The sequence below is a fragment of the Brassica napus genome, chromosome C2, assembly GCF_020379485.1.
Source record: "Brassica napus cultivar Da-Ae chromosome C2, Da-Ae, whole genome shotgun sequence".
NCBI classification, from domain to species: Eukaryota; Viridiplantae; Streptophyta; class Magnoliopsida; order Brassicales; family Brassicaceae; genus Brassica; species Brassica napus.
The window spans coordinates 42,868,543-42,876,313 of NC_063445.1; the positions used below are offsets into that span (position 1 = coordinate 42,868,543).

The window sequence follows — 7,771 nt, forward strand, 5'->3', positions numbered from 1 at the left end:
GGACCTTGGTGACGTCGTACTCCCCAATTCCAAGGACGACAAGAAGAGGGTCGTTGTGGGGTACGTGAATCCCCTCGGCGTCATCCGGCAAAAAAGTTATCGGAGGGTGACTTGGCGGCCTAGTCGGCCACCTCTGCGAAGTCGCGACCTATCAACGGTAATCCTTGACGGAGCGAACAGAATTGCCGCAAGGAGGAGAACCGCCCAAAATGACGTTTAGCTGCTGTCTCGTTTTTACTCGCTTGGGGTCTAAGAAGGTGCGTAAGTCGGTTGATACGTTATTGATGTTTTTCGACGACAGAGTGTCATTTCTTGATGTCTTAGTTTGCTCCAAACGTCTTTGGAGGTCGGTGGATTTCGAACGACTGAGACGGATGCAAAGATCGCATGCACCTGCGTTGAGTTTATCTCGAAGGTCACCGTTTGGGCGCTCTTTGGGATCGGGGTCACTTGTCGAGATACGCCGGTACTTCCGTGTATCCAACGTTGTTCGGAGGTCATCGTGCGTGGAGCTGTTGCTATCTTCGGACTCGAACTTTCGTTTCAGAACATTTTTCAAATCTTCGAGTGCATGCGTGTCGTCGTTCTCTTCGTCCGATGATAAGGTTTGCTGAGAGAGTATAACCTTAATGCGCCTGCGGTTAGCTGGTTGCTCTTCGTCGGGTGAGGAGTCTCCCTCGCTGTTACCCCTCGGAGTGTCCTCCCCGTCGTCTTGTTGTTGAGTTTTGCTATGTCGACCTTTGCCTGTAGCATTGCGTTGGGATCTCCTTTCTTTATTCTTGCTCCAGCTCTTGCCGTTCTTCGGCTTAGCTTTTATGGGTTCGAACTTGAAGTCTCCACTTGCGAGAGATGAGAGGTAGTGCGAATAGAGTGACTTGCACTCTGTCGTATTGTGCCCTTTGACGTCGTGATATTTGCAGTGTTTGGTGAGATCGACGGTTCTGGAAGGGCCTGCCGCTGAACCTGCTGCTGTTGTAGGTTGGGTCGCGCAAACAGTGTCGACTGGTTTGTCGGACGAATCGAGCTCCCTTACCCACTTGTTCCAACCTTCTCCGCGGACTACGAGAGTTGAAACCGGCACGTTGTTTTCATTGACGACATACATGTATCCGTCTTTGCGGCCGTGTTTGTCGCTTGGGGCATGTTGGCGCGGTTCTTGTCGCGTGTTGGCGTTTTTAGCCGCTGGAGCTTTGGGTGCGTTCATCTTGATGAGAATTGCATTAGTATCTTCTTCCATTCGGATGAAGTTATCAGAGCGCGCGATAGCGTCTTGGAGTGACGTAGTTGGGTTTTGGAATAAGTCTTCTCGGAACTTAGAGCGAACCCACAACGTGTTCCGCAGGGCATCAATGGCGATACCGTCTGGGATTTCAATCCTCGAGACTACGGCTTTTAACTTCTCCATGTAGTCGCGGAGGCTCTGGTCTTTGGTTTGGTTGAGGTTCCACAAGCTAGAGGCGGTAGCGCTGCGCTTGGTGAACATAATGTACGTCTTGAGGAAAGCTGCTGACAAGTCACAGAAGCTTCTGATTGAGTTTTCCTCTAACTGGGAGAACCAGGCTAGGGCTTGCTCGTGGAGAGTTTCGACAAACAGCTGTCAGTAGCCTGCGTCACTTTCTTCGTCGGAGAGTCGAGCCCACGCCATCTCGATGTTGAAAGCTGTCATGTGTTCCACCGGGTCTCCGCTGGGTTTGTACACAGGTAGGCACAGCTTCTCGATCTTTCCGAGTTGCACACTAGTCAACGCGCTAGTGAAAGGGGTGCGCGAGGTTGCAGCGAGTACGCTCTCGGTTTGCGGGGCCGCGCTGGTTGCCTGATGGATCTTCTCGCTCATTTGTTGGAAGCTGAGTTTGAGCTCGGCGATCTCGCGTATGGTTGCGAGATCTGAGCCTACTGGGGGGTGTCTGCGAGAAGCGTTTCATTAGGCTCCGAGTCGTCTGAGACGTGGTCGCCTTCGGTTGCCGTTGGGTTTGTGTTGAAGAGGCGATGGTGTATCTGCTGGGGACGGCTCGTTTGGCCATCAGGAGTTGTGAGTGCCACCAAAGCAGCTAATTGGTCGTTGGTCGTCTTTTGGACTTCGTCTTGATGAGCGAGTCGAGCCATGATAGAGCTCATGAAATCTGCGGTGATGGGTGGCGCGGCTTCAGGCGTAGGGGTTGGTTCTCCGCCCGGAGCGCCGAAGGTGGCGTCGTCTTGAGCCATGTAGATCTAGAACGTTACTTTAGTCAGCCCCACGGTGGGCGCCAGTTGTTTGAACGAGATTCAGTCGACTAGATTGAAAGAACTCGGAAATGGGATGACTAAAGACATTTTATTAGATTTGAACCAAAGGGTTACAAAAGTGACAGGAAAGTGAGAAAGACGGTCCAGAAAGCTCAAAGCAACAAGATCAAAGAGATGACTAAAACTCTAGATCTAGCCGCTCAGTGTGTAAAATCCAAAAGTCCCCTTCTTGTTGCTTCCTTTTCCCCTTTTATAGGTCTTGTAACCTTGACGCCCTAATTTTGTCCCTCTTTAGGCCTTGATGCGAGAGGCCGAGTATATGGGCCTAGGTAAAGTTCCCTCCAAACCGGGTACTTCGGGTCGGCTTAGTCAACCGGCTAAAAGTACTCTAAGGTCGAGCTGACGTCTTTAGCCGCCGAACCGACTAAACTATATAATCCAACTTGCTGGATTATGGCCTATTATTCAATGGACCTTGTGGAGGGATGTAATCTATCTCCTACATAACATCCAGTTCAATTATATAGACCAGACTATGATGTGTGCACATAAATCAATTTTATTAATTAAAATTACTGCAATTATATATAAATTCAGATTGTGAAATTAGTCAAAGCAGTACCACACATACCGTCCAATATATAAAAAACTCTTGGCTGATAATCATGGTATAACCACGGATAAACCTACAAAAAAATATAATTAAAACTCATACCTATTAGTTAGTTATCTTTCATGCATAAATTCTAACGTAGCCTTTAGAGTACAGTGGATATACTACATTACGACAATAATATTCCGACAGTCTTTCATAGTTGATCTTGTAGATGCAAAGATCAGATAGACGTTCTGATACCAAGTATAACAGCGAATAGAGCAGAGTCTGCAACAGAGAAGTGTACGTGCGGATGAACAAGTCAAGATGAAGATTGCGACTTGAAGAATGGATTGCGGACCAAGACGAAGTTAATGCGAAGAGATCTTGGGAAGCAAGCGAAGAGATTCACCTTGGAAAAGGGAGATCTCACGATGGGAAGTCCTTAAAAACTTTGGTAAGGTTTTTAGGGAACTTACCTTATTTGGTGAATATTGGGTAGATAGGCGTTGATAGCAGACTTGACTATATTGTATATATAGTCATACTTGACCTGTGGATTAGGGTTGTCGAAAAAATTGTATTCTTAGCATAAGAGTGGAGTTCACTAAGCTTGTAAGCGAGTGAATAACACTAAGGGCTAAGGGGTAGAGGTTCTAGAGATCTTGTATTCGATCTTATGACGTGTGAGGCTAGGGGAACAAGTCAAGAAGGGTCTTGATCTTGTTCGGGTTCTGTTTAAAGAGAGACTTGTAAGTTCGCTTTACAAGAATACTAGTAATAACACATATCTTTGTACAGATATTCTCTGGTGTACTATGTGCTTTACTTTGTGGGTTAGTTCTTGCATTTACAAGTGGTATAAGAGCGGTCACCCGTTCGATTATATAACAGGTGAGATCATGCGGAAGAAATGGAGAACTATCATGAGCTGGTGTCAAGCACAAGGGTGATGTTGGATGGATCCAACTATGGACTTTGGAAGTCACGGATGAGATCTATCATTCGAGGGATTGATGCCATGGCGTGGAAGTCTGTGACACCTGGATGGTCATAACCAAAAGCGAAGGACGAGAATGGTGTTGAATCCAACAAAGAAGAAGAACATTGGACCGAGATGGAACTCAAGATGGCGAAGTTCAACTCCAGAGCACTTTCAGCTATACATGCCAGTGTTACGAAGAAGCATTTTGAGCTGATTCAAGGATGTGAGACAGCCAAGGAAGCATGGGAAATACTGCAAACTCACTTCGAATGAACTTCAAAAGTGAAGAGCTCACGATTGGATTATCTAGCATCTAAGTTTAAGAATCTCAAAATGGGAGAAAATGAGTCAGTTGAAGAATTCAGTTCACAACTCAGTGGCATAGCTCAGGAATCCTTGATACTGGGAAAGAAGTACAAGGATAAGAAGCTTGTCAAGAAGTTCCTAAGGTGTCTACCATCTAAGTGTACCGCGTACAAGGTAGCTATGTCAGTTTCTCTAAACACAGATGAGATAAGCTTTGATGAAGTGGTAGGGATGCTGAGAGCACATGAAATGGAGATTGACGGAGGAAAGAAAGGAAAGGGAGTTGCAATGGTATCACAAGAATCAGATGACGATGATCCAGTAAGTATGCTAGTCAGGCATTTTGACAAAGTCCTTCGTAGAGCCGAATCAGGTCAGAGAAGAGGAAGTACATCACAACGTGCTACAGAAGGTGAGAAACGAACATCAGAGTCAGAAAAGAATGATCATAAAGCGGAGGTTCAGTGTCATGAGTGTAACGGGTATGTACACTACAAGACTGAATGTCAAATTGTCCGAAGGAGAGAAATCAAGTGCTACAAGTGCAAAGGAATTGGACACACTCAGCTGGAATGCGTCAATGGTCAGAAGAGCGTGAGAAGTCGATGATCAGAATTGATGAGATAGACTCAGAAGAAGATAGTGATGAAGAGGAGCTGGCAAACTTCGTAGCATTCATTGGCATCACAGAGTTCATGGAAGGAGAAACTGACACTGACGATGATCAGTCAAGCGCATATGGTGATGATGGAATTGACTATCAAAAACTGTGTCAGACAGTAGTTCAGATTGGTAAGGAGAATCTATGTCTCAAAAAGGAGAAAAGCTGGTTGGAAGACACAGTGATAAATTGATATCTTGCATATTTACATGTTTTTAATAATACATTCTTGTATATTTTGATCATGTAGAATAGATTTAGGCATCTTTAGGATCCATTTTTCATTCATATGTCTTTATCAGGTGTTGGTGTGTCCTATGGAGTTCTTGGAGGTGTTTTGAGGCATTGTGGTTCGAAAATAAGTGAAGATTGGTGTTTGGTCGAAGCTGGGCTGTGGGAGTGGGTTGAGTACATCGGCCTGGAGAGCCCGCTGGTTACAGGACGAGGTAGAGCGGCTGGTCGGAGCGACGTCCCACACCCGTCGGCAGATACATCGTCCAACTTGACCAGACTGGCGCGACCACCCGGAGCGCCTTGATCACCCCGCACTGAGGACTGGAGCGGGCGACCTCAGGGACCTCTCGACCTCGCTTGCACGACCTTCTTCTCTCGACCAAGTTGGAGCGATCTGTTGGAGCGGCCTGTCGCCCACATTCACCTACCGCTCCGTGTCTTTACTTGGTCGATTTTAATGTTTTTATGGGCTTTCTTAGACTTATTTATGAAGCCCATTAGGGTTTTAAGGATCATATAAGTACTTTGTAGATCCCAAAGTTGGGACTTATCTTCTTTTCTATCTAAGAACACATAAACCTCTTTAAAGAAAATTTGGATCTTGAATCATTTTCCATCTATAATGTTTGTGTTTGTGTGATTATCTTGCTCTCTAATCATGTTTAACCTTGAATCATCCATAGTTTTGGGGTTATTCATGTCTATTAGTGAGTAGACTAATCTTGGATTCATGGGCTAGGGTGATTAGAGAAGATCTAGGGTGTTTAGTGTTAGATTTACTTGTTTTCATGCTTGTTGAGGGTTCTCAATGCTATTTTAGTCTTGATAATACTAAAATAGATCTCTAGGCATTTCCTGCCCACAAGGTGTATGATGAAATGCATGAACCAACTCTTCAATGCTTTTAGCTTGCTTTACCTAAGAGATTAGTTGCTAAAGGATTTAAGATTGCTATTTGACTTGTTCTCCATGTTTGCTTTAGTAACATTCAATCTAAGAGATTATATGCTTGAGTTGCTTTACCAAAAGAACACTCATCTACAGATAGTTTTTGTTTAGCTTAGTGTCTAGGCATAAGGAAAGTGTTTGATTGATAGCTTGCCACCTCTAGATTGGATCTGCATCACCCAAGATTAAATGCCTAGCCCATGAGTCCTCTTGATTCATATTGAGAAAGAAAGATCATTACTTTATTGCATTAGCTTATTAGTTCTTAGTTTATACCATCTTTAAAACCGGATTGCACGTAGCTTAAGCATGAACTTGCATTCCCTTTTCTTTAGAATCACCTAGGATTAGTTCGACAATCTTTTATACTACAACATTTGATTAGGAGCCTTGAAAACTCCTAACATCAAATCGGTGCCGTTGCCAAGTTTTAGGTTGATTGTGACATCGAGATTTAGTCACTTGCTTGAGACTAAGTCATTTTTCTTTTATTTTGTTACTGATTCTCCTTCTTCCTCTCCCTTTGCATTTCAGGTGTATGGACTTGAGGAGCAGAGGTTCATCAAGCCTAGTTCCAAGAGTTGAAGACATAGTTGCACTTGAGAGGGAGATAGCAAGAAAGAGAAGAGAAGAAGAGCAACATGCTCACTTTCATAGATTGGGGTTTGAAATGGAGCACAATCAGAATCAGCGTCATGATGGAGTGGCCCAAGGAGCTGCAAACCTTAGGCCACAGCATCCACAACGCCAAGCTAGAGCCATTGGAGCCTATGATCAACCTCACATTCATGGTCATAGGTTGGGAATCAGAGCACTAGCTGTGGAGAACAACAACTTTGAGATCAAGTCAGGGCTGCTCAACACCATAGAGAACAACAAGTATCATGGCCTTGCTGCTGAAGATCCATTTGATCACTTGGACAAGTTTGATAAGTATTGTGGCTTGTCCAAGACCAATGGTGTTTCTGAAGATGCCTTCAAGCTCAAGTTGTTCCCTTTTTCTTTGGGAGACAAAGCACAGCAATGGGAGAAGACTCTTCCAAATGACTCTATCACAACTTGGAATGAGTGCAAGAGGGCATTCCTAGAGAAGTTCTTCTCTATCTCAAAGACGGCCAAGATCAGGAATGAGATCTCTAGCTTTCAGCAGAAGAATCTAGAGGGCTTTAGTGAAGCTTGGGAGAGGTTCAAGGGCTATTGGTCTCAATGCCCACATCATGGCTTCACCAAGGAGAGTTTGTTCAGTACCTTCTATAGAGGTGCTCTTCCAGAGTTCAGGAGCAGATTAGACACAGCCAGTAATGGTTTCTTCTTGGGTGAACTGAAGAGGATGCAGAAGAGCTGGTGGAAAACATGGCTAAGAGTGACTCAGTCTACAGTGAGGTGATGATCAGCACACCAGGAAAGAGCTGAAGTCTCTCCAAGCCAAGTTGGATCTTCTTCTTGCAGAAAAGGCTAAGCAGGAGAAGATGAACTTTGTTGGGGACCAGAAACAAGAGGTACCTCCAGTGATCAATGAGGTTGATGGTTTAGAAGGCCAAGAGGAGCTGTGCTTCATCAATGCTAATGGCACATGGTACAGGAAAGAGCCCAATTTTCAGTACCAAAACAACTATCAGCAAAGGCCTAACTACAACAATCAGCAAGGTGGTTACCAAGCCAAGCAGAACTATCCTCACGCCAATCAGTCTCCTCAGACTCAAGGAAGCTCTTCTCAAGTTCAAGCTCCAGATTCAAGTGTGGATTCTATGTTCAAGCAACTCTTGGAATTTCAAGCCATAAATGAGAAGACCATGACTTATGAGTTCAAGAACATCCA

General features: G+C 44.8%; 1 non-coding gene across 1 annotated transcript; it reads right to left on the reverse strand.

The window, feature by feature from the left end:
* Positions 1-7,069: 7,069 nt before the first annotated feature.
* On the reverse strand, positions 7,070-7,176 carry LOC125582555. The gene has a single exon (XR_007320012.1). It is a non-coding gene; the product is annotated as a small nucleolar RNA R71 (small nucleolar RNA).
* Between the last annotated feature and the right edge of the window lie 595 nt (positions 7,177-7,771).